The sequence below is a fragment of the Sapajus apella genome, unplaced genomic scaffold (assembly GCF_009761245.1).
Source record: "Sapajus apella isolate SASKATOON/1434 unplaced genomic scaffold, GSC_monkey_1.0 scaffold20, whole genome shotgun sequence".
Taxonomy (NCBI): domain Eukaryota; kingdom Metazoa; phylum Chordata; class Mammalia; order Primates; family Cebidae; genus Sapajus; species Sapajus apella.
In genome coordinates, this window is record NW_022436960.1 from 17,627,576 (window position 1) to 17,654,917 (window position 27,342).

General features: G+C 37.3%; 1 long non-coding RNA gene across 1 annotated transcript; it reads right to left on the reverse strand.

Moving 5' to 3' along the window:
* Nucleotides 1–1,877: 1,877 nt before the first annotated feature.
* LOC116557689 lies at nucleotides 1,878–27,342 on the reverse strand. The gene is made up of 2 exons (XR_004271653.1): nucleotides 27,298–27,342; nucleotides 1,878–2,279 (listed from the first exon to the last, which is right to left on the reverse strand). It is a non-coding gene; the product is annotated as an uncharacterized LOC116557689 (long non-coding RNA).

The window sequence follows — 27,342 nt, forward strand, 5'->3', positions numbered from 1 at the left end:
TGGTTAGTGGGTTCATTGTGGAGCAAAGCAGATCCAGAGATGAGGATTCAAGCTCAAGCTGGTGGTTCCTGGAAATGCTGATAATGAAGTAGAAAGGGGAGGAGGGGAAGGCCTCAGAAAATCAAGAAAACACCTGTTTCCAAGCAAGTCTACAATGAGAGATTGCCGCTCCATCCAGATGGGTTCTCCAGGAGCCAAAGCATCATAAGTGGATCTGCAACATCCCACCTCAAGGGCGAGGCAACTGGGGCATTTTACACCAACTCCCAGGCTCCCAGTCAGTTATCGGCTGAGGGCTGCTCCTGGAGACTCTTTTTCCCCTAGTGCTGCAACACGCAGAGTCAAATGTTAAGACTAGAGAAGGGCCTCAGGCAAAGAGAAACAGACACTGCAAGCTGAAAAGTAGCCCTGCAGGCACTGACATGGTAAGGCCCAAGGGCATATGGCCCTTTACAGTTTCAGCTCCATCTGCTGCAAGCATTCAGTCAGTCAGGAATGGCTTGAGTTTCTTAGATACTAATTTCTACTGTGATAATGGTGAAATACCCTCTGTGGAGAATAAACATGCAGCAGGACTTCCCGCAATATCAATAGCAACGCCATCATCATGGCCTCTTAAGCAATTCACAGATGATTCAAGAGTGTTAATCACAAACCATTAGACAAAGACTCCGGAAAGCACCTTACTCTTGGGCAATATCTCACAGGCATTCATACAACAGTCTTAAAAATTTATTGCTGGGCTTCGTGGCTCACACCTGTAATCCATGTACTTTGGGAGACTGAGGCAGGTGGATCACCTGAGGTCAGGAGTTTGAGACCAGCCTGACCAACATGATGAAACTCCATCTCTACTAAAAATACAAAAAATTAACTAGGTGTGGTGATGGGCACCTGTAATCCCAGCCACTTGGGAGGCTGAGGTGGAAGAATTGCTTGAACCTGGGAGGTGGAGGCTATAGTGAGCCAACATTGCGCCACTGCACTCCAACCTGCGCAACAAGAGCAAAACTCCAGCTCAAAAAACAAAACAAAACAACAACAACAACAAATTCATCAATGGCAATGTAATTATTGCAAGGTCTTGTAATTCATGTTGATGAATATCTAATAAGTGTTTCATGCATATGTGTAGAATGAGTCATTATCATTATGACTCTTCTTGCAAATTCACACCATGTGACTCTTACTCTGGAGAGCATGAATCTACTCCCCAGGCCAAGTTGTGATTGCTTTCTCTGAATTTACCTGCAGAGTTGCTAGGAAGTTTGCATCTTGGACTCTGCTGACTCTGCTAAGGAGATTTATAGGAGCCTGATAAACAGCACTTATATCACAACAGACTCTTTACATTTCTGCCATGCTGGAATCAAATTTTCTGGCCAGAGCATTTTCTAAGGCCATTTTTTGTGTCAAACTGCAGTCTGTCTGGAGGTGGTGTTGAAGATGGTTATGAATATTACAGAGCAAGCGAGGCAATTCATTAGTAAAGAATTTCTGTGAAAATGAGTATAAAGGCAGGGGTCTTGGCTCAACAGTACAGGCAGAAAATCCCCATGAAGAGGCTGGTTTCATTGGCAAATTTAAATGTAACCTATTACAGACAAAATGGCTGTTAGATGCTTACTACCTTCAATAATGACACAATTTCAGCTTCCCTTAGTCTTGCTGTCTTATCTCATTCCTATTTATGTTGCTATATGTACGTCTTCATAAGCCATGCCGGATTTCTTCGGAAATAAACAATAGTTAATTGATCTGAGAACTTGTGATGGCAAATGTAAAGATTCAAAGATACTTAGGAGAAAGCAAGATCTGTCATCTATGATCTTCACTTTCTTCTCTTTTAAAGATGGATTAATATTTAGCTTACAGGGTCAAAGAAACAGATAACACTTTTTAATGGGAACCAAAGTGGTTGTTTTGTACAAAAGGGTTTACAGGAGCTCTTAAGTAGATTTCCACTTCTTTTCTTTTACAAATTTGCTACAGAATTTTAGCTACATGATCCAATGAGAAAAAGCAGTTTCTGTTGTTTGTTTTGGTAGCAGGAGAAAGCAGGCAAGGGTGAAAGAGTACCTCCGCCTTTTTTCCTGTTTTTTTTTTTTTTTTTTGGTGGTTGTTTATTGTTCAGTTTTTGTTTTGTTTCGGGGGAAGTCTGAAACTCTTCTGCTACCCTTGTCCCTGAAAGGCACAGAAAGGTCGGTATATCCATAGTGGTAGCAGAACAAGTAGATTCCAGAAAGGGGCTGTATATTTCATTGAAACAGTCTTAATTCCTAGTGACAAAGAAAGAAATGAGAGAAACACTTTAAATGTAGGCTCTAGTGCTCAGTTCTCAAGTTTAAGTCTTTAACAGAAATGCCTGAACCACTTCATCAAAAACAAAGATTAGTAATATATTGAATATCAAGACTGGATAGGAAGCAATATTGATAGCACGCTCTTGAAAGAACCACGTGACAAATTCAACTGATTAGGAATTGTAATTGAATGGAAGAGAGAACTATTTCCATTGACTATGCTCTATCAGTGACCTAAATGGTAAATGAAATCTTCAAAAAAAAAAAAATCCATTTGTTTATTTATCCATTCATTCTTTTGCATAAGTTGATATAATGGTGCATTCAAATTTGTCAGCATTAATTTAAGAAGTTTCATCTGTAAAATTATCTATTTAAGAGAATGTTACATTTCTCTTTTATTCATATTTCTGAAATTTGTCAGCTATGGAAAGCTTCAATTTTTCAGTAGAATTCTTATTTATTATCAAACACAGCTTTTGTAAGGAAAGCAACACTTTTTTTTGACAAACTAAATTTGTTTGCATATAAAATATAATGTGAAAATTAATATTGTACTTGTGCCTGCAATACTGTGAACATACTGGGATCTTATTTTGACTAATTATACTTCTTAACTTATCCTATAATGAAACATTTAGCTGAGATGTAGTTTTGCTTTGCACTTTCTTTTAAAGTAGAGGTGTGAGTTTTTCTGTTTTGGCAGTGTTCCATTTTGTGCAACAAGACTGTATTTTCTTTTAAAAAGTCTGCTTCAAAACTAACTTTCACTTTCTTGTGTAGGGTTCATATTGACTCTGGAGAGATTTGTAAATCAGAATGAAATGACAGCTTTACAAAGAGTCATGGGATTCTTTGAGATTAAAAATAACAATTGACTATTACATATATTAAACGTTGCAAATTATAGCCCATGCCGAATCTGCCCTGAGGCCTCTTTCTGTATGGAATTCAAGGGAAGAATAGTTTTTATATTTCTAAATTATTTGAAAAAAATAATATTTTATGATACATAAAAATTATACGGAATTAATTTTCAGTGTCCATAAATAACATTTTATTTGGATACAGCTGCACTGATTCATTTACATATTATTTAAGACTTTTGTGCTACTGCACAAAAAAACTTGAGTAGTTATGATGGAAACCATATGGCCAGTGAAGCCTTAAATATTAATCACCTGGGACTTTACAGAGAAATTTGCTGACCTTGGTCTTGCTCTTTTTCTCTTCTTTCTTATATATTGTTATAGACAGGTGGGTAGATTTACGATCTATTTATCTACATATATGCATTATCTACCTATGATCCGGCTATATCTACATCTATGACGCATAGATTATCCACATTATCTATGATCTATCTGCATCTTTTTCTATAATATCTATCAAAGATAAGGAGAAAAGGACATTCAATTAAGAAACATAATTGCCATTTAATCTCAAATGTGTTTGGACATATTTGTACTAAAATGAAGTAGAAAATTTATAGCAATCAATATCTTGTCCTCATTTATTCTTCATGTGAAAATAGCACACAAATTAAGACAGAAGATCCATCCCATTTCATAAGAACACATTATTAGCCTGTCTCCATTAACATAGACGTACCACCTCCAGGCAAAGATGAAGTTTGCACTATTAGGCAGACACTTAAGTGAAAATAAACTCCTTTTCAACGTGTTATTTTTCCATCTACCATGTCTTCGGCTCCCACAGACTCATAAAAAGCTTTAAATTTACTACATTTCTAAAAGGATACAGTTTGTGCAGTCAGTAACTGTCACATTCTATATAGACATTGGTGAAATATATTCACAAAGCAAATCAGTTATTCCTTTCCTTTGCCCAGAGATAGAAAATCATTCGATCTCATAAAACCTTCTGATTTTATTTTCTAGTTTTATAGCTAAAAATATGAAGCTGAATAGTGACTTGGGTGGTATTTGTTGATTTTAAAATGCCCCTCCTCTAATTTTAATGTAAGCATAGCAAATGGAGAACCACTATTGTTTGTTGCATGATTATAATGACTTTCTTGAACTAGGAAAACCACAGAGAATATATGTGTGTGAGTTTGTGTGTGTATGTGTATCGGTGGGTCTGTACAAAATAAAAATACAGTATTTAATTCACATGTAGTTTGGACTGTAAATTGTGAAGAGGCAAAACTTTTATTATTTTTTTCTAAATTAATATCACTAAAGACCTGTATATATTAATACTTCAAATGGTGCTTTCCAATTACAATTAATAATAAAACTTACTTAGATTTTAAAAGTAATTTTTTTACTAGGTAATTCAGGCTAATATCAAGGTTATCCAATCAGTGGAGACATTTAACCATCATTCAATTATTTTAACTACAATAATGTTATAGAGTTTGAAAGGCAAGTGCACATTAAATTTCTGCTAAAATAAACACTTCCCATTTCTTATTCTGAAATCACCTTGTAGGCAGGCTTCTATAATAACAAGGACTCCTTGAAATCATTATTTGCTCAGCGTGCTATTAATAATAATCTTTTCATGTTGAATGAATTGAAGATGAAGATCCACTCTTTAGCTCTGACAGTGAAGTGTAATCTTACAGGAATGTGGGGAAGAGGCAAGAAAGGAAACGTGGGGATTTACATTTCTGAACAGTGCTCATCCTGAGAAGGCAGCATGGGCAGAGCCTCCATGTAAAATCAGAATTGTCCTTCCTGTCTACACAGTTAGTTCAACTAATCTCACTGGGGGGACTATGCATTGCCTTTATTTCATCACCCTTTCCCTCCACTCACTACTCTTGCTCTCTACCCACAAACACTGCAGAACATTCTTTATTTGAATACAATGAAACTGACCTATGTCTGTAAGCTGTCCCTTCCTTACTGGTAAACGACTGTATTTAAAGTTGGATCCTTTCAATTCATTTCATTATAGGATTTTGAAGTAGTCTGAATGCTGTCAGAAATACTTTCTGTTATACAAAACAATCCATTGGAATATTATTCTTGAAAAAAAAATGGGTTATACATTTCTTCTTACAGTAAGATGAATTCCTCTAGAATGTAATTTTGTTGGAAAATATTAAACACTATCATTTGAATTTTCACAGCATCTCATAGTGTCCTGCAAAACCTAAAACATATTCCCTTATTTTCTTTTAAAAACAGTTTAAAAAAGAGCAAGTGTCTTCGCAAAACAGAAGAAAGTGTTGACTCAAACATACAAAAAATTACTGCCTTTTTTAACCTCTTGGATACATGTGTTTTAATAGTATATTTGTTTACATCTTCAAATTCTATCTTTGCTGTATTGGTTTTTTAAAAGTAGACCCTAAATATTATTCCTACTAAGTTTCTGAAATATACAAATTATATTTTCTGTCCTGAACTATTAGAATAACCTATCATGTGACCGTATAAACACCAGCCACATTGTAGTTTAAAATGCTTTGGAATTGAAACAGAGTTTTCCAATTCTTACTTGCAGCTGGGTAACGAAGTTTTTAGGCTGGTTAGGGCTAAAAGCACGACACACTTTGAAGATAAATTAGTTTCATTTTTATTTTTATGACTGTATTGCCAGCTTCTCTTTCAAATTACATTTTTAATAAATTTGATCTATAGCCATTTTGAAGGGTGAAAGCCCATAAACACATCTTTCTGCTTTAATTGCCTTTGTAAAGCACTTACTCTAAAGGGCAGTTTTTCTTCCCAACTGTACCACCAGTTTTTATAAGAGAACCTGCCTGCCTCTCAGGATCAACTGAAGCTCACTGCTAAAAATGAATCTTGTACAGTGGGGCATTGATATGGTCACACAAATTTTTATTGCAACAAAAAGGAAAATAATCGCCCATTCAAGGAGGCTGTGTGACAATCACCGGTAACATTCATACTCCAATTTGTTTATAATAATGTATGTATTATATTCTACAATCATGGCCCCATTGTCAGATCACTGCTGTTTGTGACTTGCAGGCAGTTAAAAAACCACACCCTTTGTCATAGAGCAACAGGCTTGAGCAAGTTTTCTGCCGGGCACGGAGCCACATGAATCCACGTATCTTTCTCTTCTCTATTTGTGTGTACTCTCCTCCCTGGGTGATCTCATTTAGAGTCATGAACTTGCATTCCGCCTACACGCCCATGCCTGTGTCCTTTGGATCTCTACTCCCATCTCCCCCTGAGTTCAGGCTTGCTCCACCTACTAGCTGTTCGCTTTGACTGACGTTCAAGTTCAGCATATTGAAAGAAGAACTCCTAAGTCTTCATGCAACCTGTCTTCCCCATCTCAGTCCTGACTGTCAACATTTCCTACTTGGGCCCAAAACCTTGTAGAAATCGGTGACTCCTCTTCATCTTCCACCTTCCTCATCTGTTAGCTACTCCAGTGGTCTCTAACTGCATAATACAAACATGTACACAGAGAATCTGACCATGTCTCAACATCTATTCTGTGAATACACCAGCTAAGCCACCGTCTTCTCTTGCCAGGACTGTAACATACATTGGATGGGTTTCTGTGGCTCTGATAGTTTCCTAAACATTGACTATAGTGATATTTTAAACTGTGAATTCGGTAATTTCTCCCCCTTGCTCAAGACTGGCTAATGGTCTCTATGATACTCAGAATGAAGTCCAAGCACCTTGTGTTACAATGGCACGTGTGAGGCAATGCTTACCTTATTGCTCATCCCACCCCACTCTCCTCCTTATGCATATTGCTCTAGCCATGTCCACTGACCTTCATGTTTTCTGTGAACAAGCCAAGCCCACTCCTGCCTCAGGCCTTTGTGCTTTCTCTTCTCACTGTCTGGAACAGTCTTCCCCAGATTTCTCAATGGCTCACTTTCCTAGTTCATTCATCTTTCAGCTCCAGTGCCAATTCCTCCAGAAGGCCTTTCCTTTCCAATCTACCATCTTCTACTCCATCTGTCACTCTGTAATTGTGCCCTTACATTTTTCCACATGGGTTTTATCACTCTCTGACCTTTTATTATACTTATTTATTTTTCTATTTATTTATGGATTTTTTTCTTATCTCTCCCAGCAAAATGTTGGTTCCATGAAGGAGGGGAGCTGGACTTTTTTCTTCTCCACTGGATCCCTTTTGATTCCTGTATCCTTTGAAGAAACAAATAAATCTTCCTACATGGGAATATTTGATTCCACTACTGTGTAGACGGCCACTAGGTATGGGATGTGGAAGTTATAAAGTAAGCTCAAACACTGAAATATTAGACCCAAGTCAGCAGATGTACTCCCTGCCTCAGTCACGATTTGCTCAGCAATTGCAAGAATGTAGGAGGGAGAAAGAGGGAAGTAGAGAAAGAAGTGTTGAGGCGTTGGCATTCTGGGATGAATACTAAGAATATGTGGGGCAAAAAAAAATTGCTGTGAACATCTCACTTCCAATGACACATAAGAAAGCAATTGAGTCAAACTGGAAAGTGAAAATCAGAAATTCATGAGTTTTTTAAAAAAACTTCTGATTTCCCATATAAACTCTGAAGTCATTACATTTTAGCAGTTGTAAATATCGCTCGGAAGCATTTTAACAATGTAGACTTTTGAGCTTCTGGGATTTGGGGCTGTTCTCCAGAGGATTCCAACACAGGCAGTCCGTGCACATGTTTTAAAGAATGGGGACTGGAAGCAATGAATGCTCTAAAATATTTTATTTCTATAGAGAAAGGATAAATATTTTCTAACTTCCTTTAGAGGCACAATAAAAAATATTTTTTTCACTTTTTTTCTATGTATGTATGTATTTATTTTTTATTGTATTTAAGTTCTGGGATACATGTGCAGAATGTGCAGGTTTGTTACATAGGCATGCATGTGTCATGGTGGTTTGCTGCACCCATCAACCCGTCATCTAGGTTTTAAGCCCTGTATGCATTAGGCCTCTGTCCTAATGCTTTCCCTCTCCTCACCCTCCACCCACCAACAGGCCCCAGGGTGTGATGTTCCCCTCCCTGAGTCCATGCGTTCTCATCGTTCAACTGCCACTTATGAGTAAGAACACTTAGTGTTTGGTTTTCTGTTTCTGTGTGTGTTTGCTGAGAATGATGGCTTCCAGTTTCATCCATGTCCCTGCAAAGGACACGAACTCATTCTTGTTTATGGCTGCATAGGATTCCATGGTGTATACGTGCCACATTTTCTTTATCCAGTCTGTCATTGATGGGCATTTGGGTTGGTTCCAAGTCTTTGCTATTGTAAATAGTGCTGCAATAATCATATGTGTACATGGAAAATAAAAATATTTTTAAGATCATCTATGAAAACATCAATCATGGCTGATTTATTTCAACATATTCACAAGGTATTTTTTTTGTAAACTTAAAATTAATTTTCAAGGATATCATTAAAACAGTTGTAGCATTGCCTCAGCCTCTGCATTGGTGAAAACTAGAATGATTACAGTATCTATATCACATGATTATTCAAACATGTTAAGTGATGTAAAACACTTAGAAAAGTGCCTGGCCTATAGTAATCTCAGGAAATATAGCAATTGTTATTATTATTGCTAACCAAAATCACACTCTACAAAACTTTTAAAGTTTTGTTCCTTTATATTCGACTATTTATAATCTTAATTGGTTTACAACAGGTTTTGCTTAGAATTTAAACTGATGTCTAAATTTTTTAAAATTCTGGCTAGGCATATAAATATTCTGTATTAGAAAAATCACTTAAACTTTACCTGAGACAGTGTGATAATTAACCCAATTTTAATCTCTAAGAGTGAATTGAATTTGGTATTTCTTTTGAATCCACACTGTTAAATTTTAAAAAGTCATGTATTTTTACTGTAAAAAATCAGGAAATGCAGAAAAAATGTTACCTACAATAATATTATCTGTAATCCATTAATGTGTTCCACACAAACTGTCATCTTAGGTATGCATAAAAATTTCTATAAAAGTGGTGCCCAAACTTTACATATTTGTTAATGTTTTTCAACATAATATACTTAAAATTTTATTCTATGTTAATTTTCATTTTATTAATTTCATTGCTCAATTGCGTGACTCCTGGAAATTAAAAAGACAGTGTGCCTTTGCAGACAAAGTATAGATACTGTTTCTTCGGGGGGAGAGGAAAAGCATTGTGCCCTGATATAAATCTGCCAATGTGCCCTTCCAGTATTCCTTAAGGAAAGAAAATTTTCCAGGTATACAATCCCCAGAGTGATCTTTGAGTGAAGATTGCAAGTCTGTTCTACCTAGAGCTTCCTAATGAAGCACTTTAATGATAACTGGTAGTTCAATTATGCACAATGCAATAATGTTTGAATAGCAGCAAAAGAGAAGTCAAGTAATTCTTAATCTGCTTTAATTATGCATTATTTTAGAAAGGGATATTTTCTTAACAGGAATTCTCATTCAAAATTGCAGCTTCATGCTTTTAGCATGGATATTTAACACACAGCCCTGCTCCCGAGTGTTCACGTGGTCAGACATACCTTGCATAATATTGCAGAGAATTCTCTTTTAACTGACAAGTGAGTGGAAATCATGCCAACATTTCTTTCTTCTTTTTAAAAAATTTGTTGCAGCCTTATGCTCTGCAGACAATACACCCATCCTTCAACTATACAGCTTCAATATAATTGTATTTCCCTTTATTTCTCACTTTTATGTCTTTGTTTTGAAAGGCAATGGTGTGTAGATAAAAGCTTACTAGTAAGATAGACAGCAAATTGAATTTCACCTCTCTATTTGTGTACTGCGTGACCTTGGATAAGTTGCTTAACCTGTCAGATTCTCAATTCTCTAATGTGTAAAGTGGAGATGATGAGATATTTTATAATTCCGTTGTGAAATTTGAATAAGAGGCATAGAGATCATCTGTCACCTGCTGATGTCTCAACATAAGTCTCTTTCCTTTCCTTTTATTGTATTGTACTTTTCTGCATATTTCGTTGTTTGCTTGTCACATATTTTAAATTTCTTCATCTCTTCTGTTTTCATTATTTCCGGGATGATCTCAGCTGCATGAGATATGTCTGGATCCATCCGGCTTATCAGTCTCTCTCTTTCTCTCTTTTGCAGTTTTTTTCAACTTTACATTTTCTTTCTTTCAAATCGGACATGTTTTTTCTTTGGAAAAAATCTGAGGGTGTCACATACTAGTACATAACAAACAGCTTCACCTTGGTCCCTTATCCCTTTAATTTACGTTTCATCTTCCTGTGGTGACGGCTCTAGGGCTGATATATAACATATTCATATGTGTTCCCAAATTATCTAACAAACCATCTCCTTGCACGTTTTTCTTGGCCTAAATGATATAAAATAGCCTTAGCTATGTTCTTTGCCATGATACCAGAATACAATCCCCTAAATACCTCATGACCCAGGGCTGCGTGGGCCACCACCTGCCTCTTGTCAGACTAGCATGTTTTCCTGCAGAACCAATTTTATCAGGACAGTGATACCTTCCCAAACGTCCTTTAAAAACACCGTCACAAGATTCTTTATTGTGTTAGTTATTTCACTTTTACTCATGATTCTTTAGCTAAAATAAGATATACAGTTTAGGGTCAAACCAGAGGGACTGAGGACACCTCTCTTTTTCAGCACACTGAGTATCCAGTCTCCAGGTTGTGGAGTGAGGTCTCATATTGAATCACTGGATTTTTCATCTTTGGCTTCTTTTCTGTTGGGAAGCCATATAATTTTCTCTGAAGACCTTTTCTTAAAATGGGAACAGTTTAGTTATCCAATTTCCCTTTCCATATCTGTTTAATTTTTGCTGCCCATTTGCTCTCTGAACCCAGCAACCTCTCCTCTCTTCACGAACACGGCAAGATGTTTGTAGCATGTGCCTTCATTTTCCCCTACCCTCCTTTGTTTTCTGTCTTTCAGCTTGACTGTATCAATACAAATGGCCCTCATTTTGCTCTCTGATTCATGCTGTAATTTCTCATCCTTTGTTTCCTCCCTACTCGTCTCACTAAAAGTATCTGAAAGTGAAAATATCTTTAGGCTATGAATTATTTGAGCTTCATTTCTTCTCAGAGTGCTTTCTCTAGAACTCTGTTTAACACTCTTCTGGACCCTGATGTCCTGACAAAGGAACAACATTTTTCACACCTTGGATATTTCTTCTAGTATTTAAATAATCTTCCTGTTCTGCAGGAATGAGGTGATCTTCCAAGTATATTTTCCAGTATGTCCAGCTTTTAAGGAAAATATGAACGATTTGAAAAGTTAAACTTTTCTTTTGCTCTTACACGTAAGTCCTCACAGTCCTGCGATTCATCTTTTAGAAGTAATTTTTTCAACCCTTCTGCATATATATACTTGTAAACATTTTAAATTCTGTATTTGTTTCAGATTGGTTCTATACATTTATATCCTTTACTTAGTTTTATTTTTAGTCCTCTCAATTTTTTTCTAAGTAAATCTTATAATTCCCTTTAAATGCAACCACTTTTCTTCTTTAAGGAAAGAAGACATATCCTTAAGTAAACCTATCCATTTGTATTTCTTGGTGCCATTATCTAAGAGGAAGAGGGGGCTGCAGCATTTGCCGTCAAATCAAATCTTTTTTTCCCACAAGTCACATCCATAATCATCCATCTCAGAGTTAGTTCATTTACCTCTGAAATGTTTACATGCCCTGTCAGCTAATGTGATGGTTCCAGATATACTCAGTCTCGGTACAACTATTTCCCAATTTCCAGGCTCACAATAAAACAAGTTTATTTAGTTTCAGTTCCAAAGGCTGTAACTCTCGCTTCTGCATTTTAATTATCTGTTTTCATTATCTTCTTTTCAATTGTGATGTGCTCATATTTATCCTTCAAGGTTTTGTGCCAAACCTCTTTTTTCCTTTTCATGACTCCTCGTAATCCGCAGACTTATGGAAACATGGTATTTCTTCCTGCTTTTTTCTTTTTTGTTTTGAATTTGAGCTTCATTGATTTTGGACTTTTGGGGGAGTTTCCTTTTATTTATTTAGTCACAATTTTGTCCTCTCCCTTATTTATTTTCTTTTTCCACTATAAACTTCCCCCAAATTTTTGTTCCTATGTACACTTCTCTTTCCTTCTGCAAAAAGCTTGCTTTCTCTTCTTATTTCTATAGCTCTTGATCATCACTAGATATTTCATCTACTTGTCTTTTAATCTTCTTTCACCATGATGACTTAAATTATTAATTTTAAATCATCTCCTCATCTCTACCTAAAGCGACTTTGAATGATTTTCCATATCCGTTTATTCTAGGACTCAATATTTTCATTGTGTATGATTTTATTATAATGTGCTTTTAGGAATTTTCATAAACACTTCCCTTTCATCGCAAAGATTACAAAAGATACAATAACAGCATAGCAGCTAATATTATGAAGTACTTAATAATGTTTAGGGAGTGCTAAATACTATTTATGAAAAACTTCCTATATGCCAGGCCCTCTGCTATGTGTTTTACCTGGCACAATTCTGTGACCCAGCTACTGTTAGCCTTTCATTTTATAGGGGACAAAACTGAATTTTGCAGAATCTGTCCAAGTTAGGGTTTAGTTTGCTGAGGGTCACACAAGGAGTAAGAGGAAGATCTAGTATTCCACTGGCTAGTCTGACTCCAAAGTTCCCCTGCCCAATTCCCTGACCCCAACCAGGAAAAAATCTTCCTCCCAGAATATACTTTCTTTAGGCCTCGTTATACCGTGGGGCAAGACATGAAATTAAAGGCCTACAGAAATCATTTGGATATGGTGATACAGGCCTGGTAGCCCACATTGGTGAGCACATTCATCCAAGTGGTGCATCTAGAAGTGCAGCTGCCCTTCTGCTCCAGCTGAAAGCTGCAATGTGCTCATGAAGAGAGCTCAGGATTTGTCAGAGTTCTTGATCAGTCAAGGCAGTTAGAAATCCAAGTATTTTGCATCTGAAGTTTCCCATCAGAAAAGTTGTATCTCCTTAAAAAAAGTATACATCATGCCACCAAACCAAAGGCATCCACAAGTGTAATACAATCTGTGGAATTAGACACCTCCATGTAACTGACTCCTAAACTTATTATATTCCATGTATACAATTTTTCCTCTAGAATAACATAAGTAGGAGTATGCTGCCTGTCACTCCTCGATTTTCACCCTGTGGATATGCTCCAGAGCCAACCAACCAGGTTCATATCTCAGCTTTTCCACATGACCATATACAGTTTACTTTACCATTCTGTGCCTTGATTCTTTGCTTATTAATATCAAAATAGAAATAAAATTCTCTGCATCAGAGAATTTTAAACAGTCTTCTTTAAAAATAATTTTCACAAGTTTCACTGGAAAGTGGGTGAGTAAAGTTTCTTACCTGCCATGCCAATAGTCAGTTCACCATTGGGTTTTTGTAAGGATCAAGTAGGTTAATATTTGCATATTTAATAAAATATGGAAAGAACAAGAATAAGAAAAGATCACTAGGCTTTGACTCAGGATCCCTGAAATTTGAATTGAAGTTTTTAATCCACCCACTATGTGACCTTGAGAGCGTCACCTAAATGCCCTTTGTGGCCTCATCTGTAGAAATATATTTTGTTTTGAAAAATGTGTGTGTGTTATCTTATTATCTCAAGTTATTTGAGAATCCCTCATGTCTATTCTTCATGGAAGCAAAACATTCCATCTTTCCATTTTATAGGACAATGCCAGCTCCTGAAGATGTTGCTCTTCATGGTCTAAGGATGATCATACTGCATGCAACTACAGGGCAAGATGAAGTTACAGGATCCCTCCCTACTACGGTCACTGCCCAGATTCTCAATAGTGCCTTTCTAGTAGGTGTCTATCTGGTCTCAGTAAAAGAATAAAGTATCACACATAGGACATGCACTTTTGGAACAGCCTTATGCACACTGAGTTCCATTAATGATGGGGCTATAAAAGGAGGCTGAAATAGTTATGGCTGAATGTTAATTTTACAGCCATATATAGTGCAGTTTGGAGCATAAGAAGAAAAGGTATTCTATTAATATCTATGAGTGTGTTAGGATTCCCATATACCAGTCAGGGTGAGTGACGTAGCAGTCCTAAAGAACAAACTTTATGAGCCACAAACTGTTCTTGAAATTGAAGATTTCAGAAAATAATAAATATTTCCCCAACACTCTTGGGTATAGTAATACCATTCCATAGCATAGTGCCTGATATTATTTAAGAATTAATTTTAGAATGGCTTTTTCTAGTTTTATTGATCAGAGGCTGGAGTTGCTTCTTTAAAAGGAATTGAGCTAAAGTGTAAAAGTTAAAAGATTCAGAAAAGTTTTACAGGTTTATGTTGGCTAAGTTAACAAGAAATAGCTCAGCAACGTAGAAAGATAAGAGAAGACCATGCTTTGTTAACAAGACTTTCTTTGGTCGCTCATCAACTTTACAATTATTGGAGTCCTCTAATAACATTGACCTTCTGCTTCTCTTATGGCAGTTTTTGTGTCATACTAAACTTATTTATTTATGTGTCCTCAGATTGTGTGTTGCTTATTGTCAGAAACTGTCCTTTCCCTAGAGTTTCTCTGTACCAGCTAGCACAATGTCTTTCAGGTAGGATGAATATAAATGTTTGTTGAATGAACAAAAATGCACCTGTCTTTACACAGGTATACATATATACTCATCCGAAGACATGACCAACTTATTTTACACTGATGTCAATATATGTTTCAGTTTATATGACTCTCATACTCTAATTTTTTTTAGAATTAGCCTTGTTTAAAAGAAGAGGGGGTGGGTTACACACACACACACACACACACACACACACACACACACACACCCTTTCCCCAAAGAATTCATAATTCATCAAATCAAAATCCATAGAAATCAGAAGGAACTAAAAATTATTTAATTCAGCCTCTAAGATCTAGATCTATGGTTATACAACATCTGATTACAAAGTCATTTAAAATGGATTAATGGAACAAAAGCTTTATGGTTGCTAATAACTGACTAAATGTACATTATGATTATTAAATAATGGAAATTTCTAGAAACCTGATTGTATACCTGTATAAGAATGAATGCAAAACCACAAGCAAAATTTCAAAGATGATTTAAAAAAAGATGTTCTAAACCAAACACCATTTCCCTTGATAGATTTGCCGCCCATGGTGATGGAGACAGATAGCTGCAGAAGGTCATAATCAAAACTCAAAGGAAAGCGGCAAGGAGGAAATTCTTTAAAAGGAATACTATTTGCAATTTTGTTGTTACTAATTCTTGTGGATAATTGAATTTTTGCTTAAATCTCACAAGAATAAACCATTTTCAGCAATGCTCTAAATTCTTAGCGTTCTCTAGGAAGCAGTTGTGATCAGTGGATCAGATCTGACTTAATCTGATGAATGAGTATTCTTTTCAATAGAAAAGCCAAGAAGCGCTGGGTACCATTCAAATGCTTCCTAAACCCTATTTCAACACTTCTTAAATTGAACTTACTCTTTTCCTCCAGATGTGTGCTCTTTCTTTTATGTCTCGTGTCTCCATCAATACATTACCTTCCTTCTAATCACCAGAGCTAGACAGTCCTGCCTTAATGTTGATACATTCTTTCTCATCCCCAGCCACATTTAATAGATCAATTATACTCAGAAAACCCTTTCCTGCCTTGCGTTTCCCACTGTCACTAGTTCAAACCTTTGTCATCTTTTTTTCCAACTGCAATAATCTCTCACTGGCCCTTCCCTCTCAATTCAACTTTCTATAATAGCACTGGATTTATGTTCCTAAAACACTAATAAGCTTACGTTGCTTCCCAGGTTAAAAAAAAAAAATTAGAAGACATGATTTTTAAAAGTACAAATGTCTCCCAATTTCAATCTCGGTGCCAGCAAGAACGTTTTGTTTAGTCCACAGTCTAAAGTTTTATTGATTGGTTAATATTTAATAATTTGTAGAATCAACTTATGATATTTACCGCTTTTCTTGAAAAAGAGCAACTGGCAATGGCAGGTTGACATTTCTCCCTTTGGACCGATTTGCTGTCCCCACATAATCTTGCAAATGTAAGGTTCCTCTTTGTCGTTACTGTCTCCATCACTCCCTATTGTCCCTATGTTTTCTTAGCAATGACAATTTCTGTTGCTTTTACTTGTCATATCTTTTTTTACTGTAGTTTTTTTTTTTTTAATCCCCAACCCACTTCCTCTACTGTATGATAATGTCCATGTTTCTTACCACAGCATTCGAGGCCCTTAGGCTGGCTTCATTACCCTCTTCTCATTTTATCTTCCTCTATTCCCACTTTATGTTCTAGCCATATTAGACTGCTTCCTCTTCCTAGAACATGTATGAGCCAGGGGTTTCAAGTACAGATGGACTCAGACTGTTTGGGGGCAAATTTCCATCTTTATTAGCTCTGTTATCTTGGATAACCTCTCTTCTGCTTGGGTATTTCATTTCTGTAGTGGAGATATTGATTCCTATCCTCTACAAATATGATAATGATTTAAAAGAGTTAAACATATGAAAATTTCAGCACTTAATAAATGCTCAGTAAATTTCAGGTATTGTTAATTTCCCACCAAATATTTTACTCATGAATTTCCATCAGTTGAGCATGTCTTTTTTCTTTTGTTTTTTGACTGGTGCACTTCTACCTCTTTAATATTCAACTTAAGTGCTACATTTGGGAAACATTTTCCATCTTCCCCATCAGAATCAATTACTCCTTTCATTGATGTAAGTACTCATTGCCTAATTTGGTTGTATCTCTTTCATGGATTTGCCATCTCTCCCACTGGATTTTTAGCAACATCAGGGAAAAGAGTAGATCTTACATGCAACTTTACGTTCTAAATATCTGATGAGTACTGTACAAATAGCAAATGTTCAGTGAAAGCATTATTTGAAGAAAAGTGAATTTATGAGCTTGTCTTTGATGAATCAAGTAATTATAAGGTGTGTGAATCTTAAAGAGAATCATGTACAATTCACTTACTGGAAAAGTAAAAAAAAAAAAAACAAATACATGTGGAAATTAAGTAATTTTACTATGGACAATTAATGGGGTAGAGCAAGAACTAAACCACCTTGCACTTCTGTTTTTGTTTTTGTTTTTTTTTTTTAAAAAAAAAAAAAACTTATTCATGAAGAGCCCCTACAGTAAAATAACAGTGGGGTCATGCAGGCAGGTCCCCTGGAAGGTAATTGTCTGACAATGTTATGCCACCAAACCACATGTAAGGATGAAGATGGTAGCAGCAACCATACTGAGCGACTATTATTTATAAAATACAAACCTGTCATTGCCTGCACCTCTTCTGTGCAGGGGACTTGTACCATCTTCCCACTCTTCTCAATTCACTCATTCATATGGTACCCCTATCTTCACTCACCAGACATGAACTGGGGAGGGAACTTGAGGGTAAGGAACTTGTTTTAATCTGTTTTGTGGCTCCAGTATCTAGAAGAGTTCTCAGCAAATTATAAACATTCCGTGGATATATTTTCTTCAATAAGTTTGTGGAACAAAAATCCCAAGAAGTAGAACATGGAAGTAAGGAGACAGATCATAAGATCATAAGACTGAGTCTACAATTGGCTAGACTCATATAACAACTTATCACCAAGGACTCACTACTGTCTGTTCCTAACACATACCTTCCTGTATTTATACCCAATAGACAGAAATGATTAACTCCCAGTAGTATTTTTCTATGTGTGCTCTAGGCTATTTTTTCTACTTATTATAGATTTAGTTTGCCACTACACCCAATTTTTTTCTTTTCCTGCCATAGGCACTGTTTCAATACCTAAAAGCTCTCAATTTAAGTAGAGGTTTATAGTTTCTCCCAAAACTAAGAGCCAGCATTTGACAGCAAGAGGAGATATTTCAACTGTAGCTGATTACAAAATAGATGTAATCTTGAGACCACATCCATATCTTGAAGTGTTCTTGTGCACAAAGGTTAAAAAAAATGCATCCATGTAGGATGATTAGATTCAAAAGCCTAGAAGGTATAAGCGTAGAGAAACTGTGAGTACTGAAAAATTTAAAAGAAATTGGAACATCAAGGTTTGAGTGTAAAGCCTATTTCTTCGCAGAAGGCAGGAGAAGGAGGCAGAGGCTTGGGGATGCTTTTTATTTTCAGTCTCAAATGCTCTCCGAAGAAAGTAAACCCAAGACTAGGTGAGAATTGTGTGGCTTCATTTTGTCAAAACATATTGCTACTTATAAGATTACGGCTGCTGCCAATAAAATATTTCTTCAACCTCGGAGGTTCTACAAGAATAGACTCTTGGATAAGATTATTGTTAACAGCACAAGTGTTGATATAGCCACGAGTTAATAGCTACTGGCAAACAGCAGCCTTTTTGGTTGTGTGTGAATAGTTCTTCCTCTACTACTCTGCCAAACTAAGCATATTCAGCGTGTTTTCAAAGTGGCACACAGGAGGTCAATTCATTAATCATTCTCAAATAGTGGGAAACATAGACTCCTGTTTAGGAAGCCACTGGAAATGTAGTCTTTTCTATTTTCCATTTTTAGTTAGTAGGTGATATTCTTTCCCCTAAAAATTTCTTCCTTCTTTGTCTTGCTTCCTCTAGGTCCTGTACATTTCTCATCTCTTTTTGTTAGAATTCAAATGATTGGATTATTTTTAAGTAGTAAATTGAGTGGGATTTTGTAAAAACAGGATATTTTGTTTTTAATCATGCTTTACTTTATTCACATATAGTGTATAAAATACTTGGCAAAAATGGGTTTTTCCAAATTTTACCCCACTAGGAAAGCCACGTCTTTGGGCGCAATGTATGTTCAATGTTTGGTAACCACACACCTATCTCAGGTAGATGGGACGTAGATGAAGCTAATTTGAATATCACCCCCTCTCCATCCTAAGCAGATCCTACAAGCATGGGATTTGGAGTCAGACAGACCTGGGTGGAGGTCTGTTTCCAATTCTTGCTAAATATGAGACACTGGGCTTACAACACTTCTCAAATCTTTGCTTTCCTCTCTCTAACCTGGGTATAATTGTACAACCTATCTCAGAGAGGGGTGTGAGGCTGTGTTTGATAATGTATGTCAAATATCAGCAGAAAGAGGAAAATTTCTCCTTTTTCTCCTCTCTTTTCTTCACCTTCTCTTCCCTCCCTCTTTATTCTTTTTCCTCCTCTCTTTCCTTCTTTTTTTTCCCTTCTACTTTTCATGCCCTTTTCCTCTGTTCTCATTTCCCATATCTGAAATGCATCCTTTTGCTCTACTTTTTCATATGAATTCCACTAGAAAATGATTCATACATATTTTAATTGGTTAGGGGTCTGTAAACAAATGAAAAACAAGAGACTTTTTCCTCTAACCTGAATTCTATTTACATAGAACATAAACTAATTTTTTTGGTATAGAATGTTTTTTCCCCTGAGGCTTCTAGCTGGAAAGGACTCCAGATTTTGGATGACACTGACACAGCTGGCTCTTTTGTTTGGTGGAGAGAATTATAGAGCCGAACCCTGAGCATCATATCAGATGGAATTCAAGAGGCTTCCTCTCTGCTCTCTGGATCTCAGTGAAATACCCTGTTTGTTTTGAAGGTCAAAGTGAGTTCTACTCAGTAATTGAATGCAGAGCATAAAATCCTCACCCATTTCGGAATTGAGGCTTCCAAAACTGATCAGGCAACAGAACTCTGACATGTTGTTTGTTTTCATGTGAATATAAAATTCAAATATTTAATTGATTTTGAGCCTTTATTGTATGTGGTTTTGTCTTCATTTCTAAGCATCTCCCTCCCTCTCCCCTTACCTCTGCTCTGAGTGCCCAGCTTTCCTGCAGTCCTCAGCCTTTTTCACCCTTCACCAAAGCCCATAGTACACTTGTTTAATCTTTTGCATGTTCATTAATCAGAATGAGCAAACAAACAAATCCACTTGGGAAAACTTTTTTTTTTCATTTAATTTTATCCTATTTCCACTGCTCCTTCCTGCAATTATCTTTTCTTTCTCAAAATGCTTTGACTTCCTTCACGTTGTAGATTTGATGCATAGTCACATTTCTCAAGGTATAACGCCTGATTCTCTTAATGGTCTTCTGAGAAAGAACCTGAAAGTTCTTTCCGGTTAAGTTACATCCAGTTACTGGACTAACTATCCCAGGTGGTCCCTGGCTTAAGTGCTAAAGACTTCACCCTTTCACATTTCTCCAGAGATATGATACATGCCGGTTTTGGCTTGATCTTCCAAGCAGGAATTGGACATCATTGTAAACATTTGTCTCCAAAGAAACCTAGCTGGTCCATGTGTGACACCAGTGTACTCTCTTATTCTTCAACTGCCTGTAGGTTTCCCCAGACAATTCCTATATTTGTAGTTAATTGTTTGTAATACATAATTATTTTCTTTCATTTCTTCACCATTAGTTTCTTATGCTTATATCTGCTCAACTCTTTATCACCTTCTTTCCAATTTTTGATGGGTATGTATGGCTTGTTCTTTCTATGAAGATAAGGCAAAGAAAAATAACCTTACTATTTAAGAAGCATAAAAAATGACAATCAATGGAAAACATTCTTCAGTCAAGAAACAGAAAAGGGATTCTTCCATGCCACCAAACACACTTGAAGGCAGGGCTACGGTGCTATTCCTATCTCCCTGCCTAGGCCCTAACACCATACCAGCCATAGAAGGGGAGCTTTGTAACTGGCTAATGAGTGGCAGTGTGGATTCCCATTCTGTTCTTAAAATCAGAGCCTAATACAGGCACAGCGAGATGTTTGCTATGTATGTGCTGATTTCATATTAGGACCAGATTGCCATTATTTGGGCCAGCTTAAGGGATATTGTATACTTGTGGATTAAATTATGCATAATTACGTATAAAATGGTAGTCATGCACAACTGTGCAATTAAGAGTAACACATTAATGGATTGGTAAAAAACTGTGCCCACATAAGGCTTCAGAATTTGGGATTCAGTCTCTATGAGAAGAGTTCTCCAAGGTAGAACAGGATTTTCAGTATTGGAAGCCTCACAACATGGAGTTCTTTTGACTCCCCAGACGGTGGTCAGAGGCCCGGGAGTTTTGGCTTTCACACTCACGAGCTGTGAAACCTTGAGGAAGCAACCACTCTGGGCCTTACTTTTGCCATTCATAAAATAAGAAACACTCAAAACTTCCTAAATTAGGTGATTTCTTTGGAAAGGTCTTATATATTGTTTGCTTTATTGGGTTATGGATTAAGCACTTAGTTATGTGAAGCATTTAGAACAATGACTGGCAAATAGTAAGCACAATATAACATTAGCTCTCGTCGTGGTTATTAGTAGTAGCAGCACTACTGGGTAGGTGTATGTGGCCCACATAAAGGGAGGCATGCTTGGGCAATAGCTGCTACTCAATAATCAGGAAGAGCATCGGCTCATGAGATAACTGTATCACTTTACTCTTCTTGTTCATAAGAGCTACCCAATACTTTTGCAACAGAATGTGCCTTACATTTTTTTTACGTCAACACAGCCTCCACTTTTTCCCTACCACGTCTTTCCCAAGTATAGAAAATAGCTTCTAAACTCTCACTGTACTTTAGACAATGCGAAGAGGTGGTATTTTTCAGGCAAACATATACATTTTCTGGGGCTTCCACGTGCTTTATCATAACTGTCTCAGAAGCTACTGCCAGACTTCAGGACATTTTTGAAGTGGGTGTAGTAATGGAGGATAAAGCCGGAATGAAAATCTCTGAGTGTTGCGGCTTGTGTGTGGTCCTTCCTCTCCCCAGAGCCCCACCCGGCTGCTCCAGGAGACTTGCCAACAGCATTTTACCAAAGGGAAGGAATCTCCGGAGTGGCATTTCCCTCCCCAAAATGTGAGAAAAACCATGCCTACACAGGAGAGCTTCAGGGCTGATAGAAGGGGTGGAGTGGGGGAGCTATTCTAAATTTCTTATTGTCAGTTTCCAGGAGACTCCTCTCCATTCTTATATGCAGGCAAAGTGGTGTGCTCATGTAAGAAGGGGAAATGACATTCCTTTAGCCATGCTTCAAACATTCATTGAGGATCCAAGCAATGAAATGTGGTGGCAAGAGGAAAATAATGCGACACAGTCCCTCTTCTTAAAGTAGTAAGGGAAAGAGGAACTCTATAACTGAAACATAATGGCTAAGTCTTTAAAATATGAGGCATGAGGGGAACACAGAAGACAAAGTCGTAGTAGGCCCTGGGTGAGACGAGGTTGGTGTGAGAGAGGAAAGGTGCTTCTAGGCAGAGGAACAACACATTTGAAGACGGAAGAGACTGAAGCAGCATAGTTTTTAGGGAGCTAAAAATGGAAGCTAAAGAGGTCACACCCAGGTGTGGGTTGAGAGACAAGGCTGGGCAGGTAAGCAAGGAAGGTATGTGTGAAGGTCACTTGCCATGCTAAAGCATTTGGGCATTTTTTAAATTGTCCAATGGGAAGCCTAAAGACTTAAGAAAAACTGTTAATTCGATTTTGCATTTTTGAAACACAATGATAGCAAGAGTTTTAAGGCCAGATTGTATATATGAGTGAGTGTTTTCAGGGCCTTGGGTGCACTTAAGACATGTTGGCCAAACAGAGTATATGTGAGTGATTCTACTGAGAAATGACACAGCCCCGAACTATGAGAAGAAATGGGGGATGCAAAAGGTAAGATGGTGTGAAATATGAAAAAAGGTTCAGAATGAACATCTGTATCCTGACCTGGGCTTTCAGGTAGCTGGTGATGCTTATAACCTTATACAGAAGGGTGGATTGGGTTGGGAGAGAATAGGTCCATTTCGTTCTTGTTCAGTTTGAGCAAGCACTGGAACATTCACACAGGCAGACAGAAGACATGCTCACCAAAAGCATTTTTGCTTCATGTTGGGATATGAGGATGGATATGCATGGACTAATCAATGTACTTTGATGATAGCTATAGAAAAATGGAATGAGCAATAAATGAAGTCATCATATAGACAGCACAGTATGGAAGGTAAGAACATGGACCCTAGAGCTACAGTGCTTAAATTCAATCTTCATCCTTATAACTTAGCAACTGTTCAGGCTTGAGCAAATTAGTTAGCTTCTCTGAGTCTCAGTATTGTCTTTAAAATGAGGACAATAGTAGTACCCACTACAACCCTGTTATCAACAGTGAATAAATTATACCTTTGAAGTGCCTGGACCAGTGGGTGACACAAACCTAAGTAATAGTATTGTTAGAGATTTTTCTAACAAATGAGAAGGACCAGGAAATATTTTTGGTGGGAGAAAACAAAGGCTCTAAGAAGAGCCTTATAGAGCCTCATCATTTAAAAGTAGACAAACACATTGGCAAAGAAGAAAGGATAAAACATGGAGACCAACAGAATGGACAAAAAGGCCCAGAGAGAATGACGTTATTGAAGCCAATGGAGAAAAGATTTTCTGAGCGTGTTTAACACGGGCAAATGTGGATATGCGATTCAATTAAGGTTAACAATTAGGAGTGTCTTTGGATTTATCAACATTAATATTTCCAGTGATGTGAGCCTATTTTTAGCAAACGGATCCTGATCGTCAGCTGAGAATGAATAAAGGACAAAGATGTGAAAGTACTTTCTATGTGGTGCCCTTTTAGGAACCTTGGCAATATGCGGATTGGGGTGGGGACAGATGCGGCTGGAGGGAAAAGGAACGGCGAGAGAGTATTTCTGTTATTGTTATTGGTATTTTTGTTGTTTTTAGTGTTGGAGAGATGTAACTATGCTTGCAACGGAAGAGGGAAATAAGCTTGAACATACATGAAAGAGAATATATCAATCCCTTTTAGGAAGCTTGGCAATGTGGTGGGGTGGGGGAATAGGTGTGGCTGGTGTGTATTTCTGTTATTATTATTGGTAATTTTTGTTGTTTTTAGTGTGTGAGGGATGTAACTATGCTTGCAAGGGAAGAGGAAAATAAGCTTGAACATACGTGAAAGAGAATGTATCAAGCCAGATTCCTGATAAGATAGAAAAAAGAATTTTCTTTGCTTTCAATGAGAGCAGAATAAAAAAAATGCCTCAAACAGCTCCTTTGCTTACACGATTCCACTCTAACCCCAGTTCCTGACAAGGTTCTAAAAGGCCTCACAGTCGATGTTTTCGTATTGATGCTGGCTTACTACCTGATGCCAGTCATAGGCCAATCTATATTTTGCCTCTCCCTATAATCCCACAGCTCTAGTCTGCACTGCCCAATTCAGTAGCCATGAGCTCCATGTGGCTATTTACATTGAAATTTAATTTAAAAAGTCAGGTTCTCCATTGTGCTAGCCACATTTCAAGTGCACATGTGGCTAGTGGTTTCTGCATTAGGAAGCATAAATACAGAACATTTTCCTTATAACTAAGGTTCCTTGGACAGTGTTTTTCTAGATGATGAAATAAACGCCATTTCTCTTACTGGGGTTTGTCACATGTGAGGACCCCCTGATGCTGCTCATATCATTACTCTATTGACCTTGAACCCCGAGCAGGGTCCTTGCTACCTGGCCTTCCCACTGTGCTCATGGTCTTTCATTAGTTCTCTCTGTGGGACTCCTGTGTCTTTTAATCTTTCACAGCACCCTACGTTCCCATGATTCTCTCTGAAATTCTCTTTTTATTGGCCACAGCTGCCTACCTTGAAGAACTTTGTAAACACCCTCTTGCCCACTGACCTTGGAGATATTATGCTGAACTGCTCTCTTTGTCGAACCCTGCAGTCCGCCATCTGTTTAGACTCACTTTCTCTTCGGAACCTTCCCTTGTGCTCCTCCAGTTTTAAGTCAAAGGCTGCCAGCAAAGTTCAGCACGTGAACATTGGATTCTGATGGACCAGTTGGTACAGCATTTTATGTGTGTAACATGAACATCATTCTTAACCTTTTAGAACCTCACTGACTTCATCAGTGAATTGGGAACCAAAACAGCATCTGCTTCCATGGGTATTATGCGGGTTACATGACACAAATTTGCCAGCTTTGTAGTGTGATCCATGCTAAACTGCACACTGTGTATTCTTTCTTCTTCCCTTCCCCTCTTTTTATTTTCTTAAAGTAATTTCAATTTTTATTTTAGATTCAATGGGTCCATGTGCAGGTTCGTTACATGGAGATATTGTACGATGCCGAGGTTTGGATATGAATGGTCCTGTCATTCGGCTGGAGAGGATAGTACCCAACAGTTAGTTTTATAACCCTTGCCCCCTCCCACCCATTCTCTTTTTTTTTTTTTTTTTTTTTTTGCTCAATTTCTGTCTTGAGTATGTTCCCAAAGACTCAAGGAGTCAGAGGTTATATTTAATTGTGAGTACAGAAGCCCTGTAAATATTCATGCTCTCATACGTTTGTCGCAGCCAGTATTCCAAGAGCAAAGACATGGAATCAACCTAAATGCCCATCAATGATAGACTAGATAAAGAAAATGTGATACATACACACCATGGAATACTGTGCCACAAACAAAGAACAAGATCATGTCGTTTGCAGGGACTTGGTTGGAGCTAGAGGCCATTATCCTTAGCAAATGAATGGAGGAACAGAAAAACAAAGCCACATGTCCACACGTGCTCCTTTAAAAGTGGGAGCCAAACGATGAGAACACATGGACACATGGAGGGGAACAACACACACTGAAGCCTTTTGGAAGGTGGAGCGTGGGAGAGAGAGAAGAACACAAAAAATAACTAACAGTTAGTAGGTTTAATACCTGGGTGATGAAATAATCTGTGTATCAAACCCCCATGACCCGAGTTTACCTATGTTACAAACTGCACACATACTTCTGAACTTAAAAATAAAAAGAAATTCTTATTAGTCATCCAGAAGTGTCTGAACAGCCATACTAGAAATCAAGTAGCCCTCATTCCTGCTTCCAGTTGCAGGTACTCACACCAGTCTTGCAATTTAAGCTGCTGTTTGCTATATTCACTGATGTAGGCTCAACCGTGGATAACCTATCACTTGATTTCACCTGTGTTTCTGTCTGAATATAATCTTTACTAACGCCTCTGGAATCAACAACCATTCATGTAATTTTCAAATTTATACAACCAATAGACCTGCAGTTAGTTCCTTTCCACAGTTCTGACTTTGCATATGTTCAAGTCAGAATATTCTTTTTATCACTGAGTATAATACAATTGCATAAAAAACATATTTCAGGCCAGGTGTGGTGGCTCACACCTGTAATCCCAGCACTTTGGGAGGCCAAGGCAGGCAGGTCATTTGAGGTCAGGAATGCAAGGCCAGCCTGGCCAACATGGTAAAATCCCTTTTCTACTAAAAATACAAAAATTAGCTTGGCATGGTGGCACACGCCTGTAATCCCAGCTACCCTGAAGGCTGAGGTAGGAGAATTGCTTGAAAATGGGAGACGGAAGTTGCAGTGAGCCAAGATTACACCACTGTACTCCAGCCTGGGCGACAGAGTGAGACTCCATCTCAAACAAACAAACAAACAAACAAACAAATTTCATAGAAGATCAAGAGATACTCTTTTGTAATAATTTGCCTTCTTAAATGTCTTTTCCTTTTTCATATTCATGGTTTTCATTTTTAAGCTAAGTAAATCTACACGACTTTAAAAATATTTATTTGAACATACACATACACATTTGTCGATGTATTTATATATCATAATCTGGAAATGGTGAATATTTCTGCTCATTTTTAACCTTTTCACATTTTATGGTTTTATTTAGTCTTGTAATTGTATTTCACGCTATTTAAAAAGAAAATATTAAGAAAAAAGTGTATAGCTCAAAGACAGCTCGACATATTAATCACTCTCTAACTTGAAGACCCTGTGAGTAACGTCAAAACTCATCGCATCATAAATACTCTTATTGTAAGGTGAACGTAAATATTGCAGGTAAAGTCATGACTCTTGAATAAGGCATCCTGTGAAGAATGTTCAAAGACCTACCATACTCTAAGGGTAAGCAATGTCAGGGCTAGAGTTATGAACATCTGTTTGGAACAGTTTTCCAGTAAGAACTGTTCGTTTTATGAGGGAAAAGCTGAAGAAAACATCAAGTGCTTACCATTACATCATGCTACAGACTTTCTACACCTCCGTCAGGAACAAG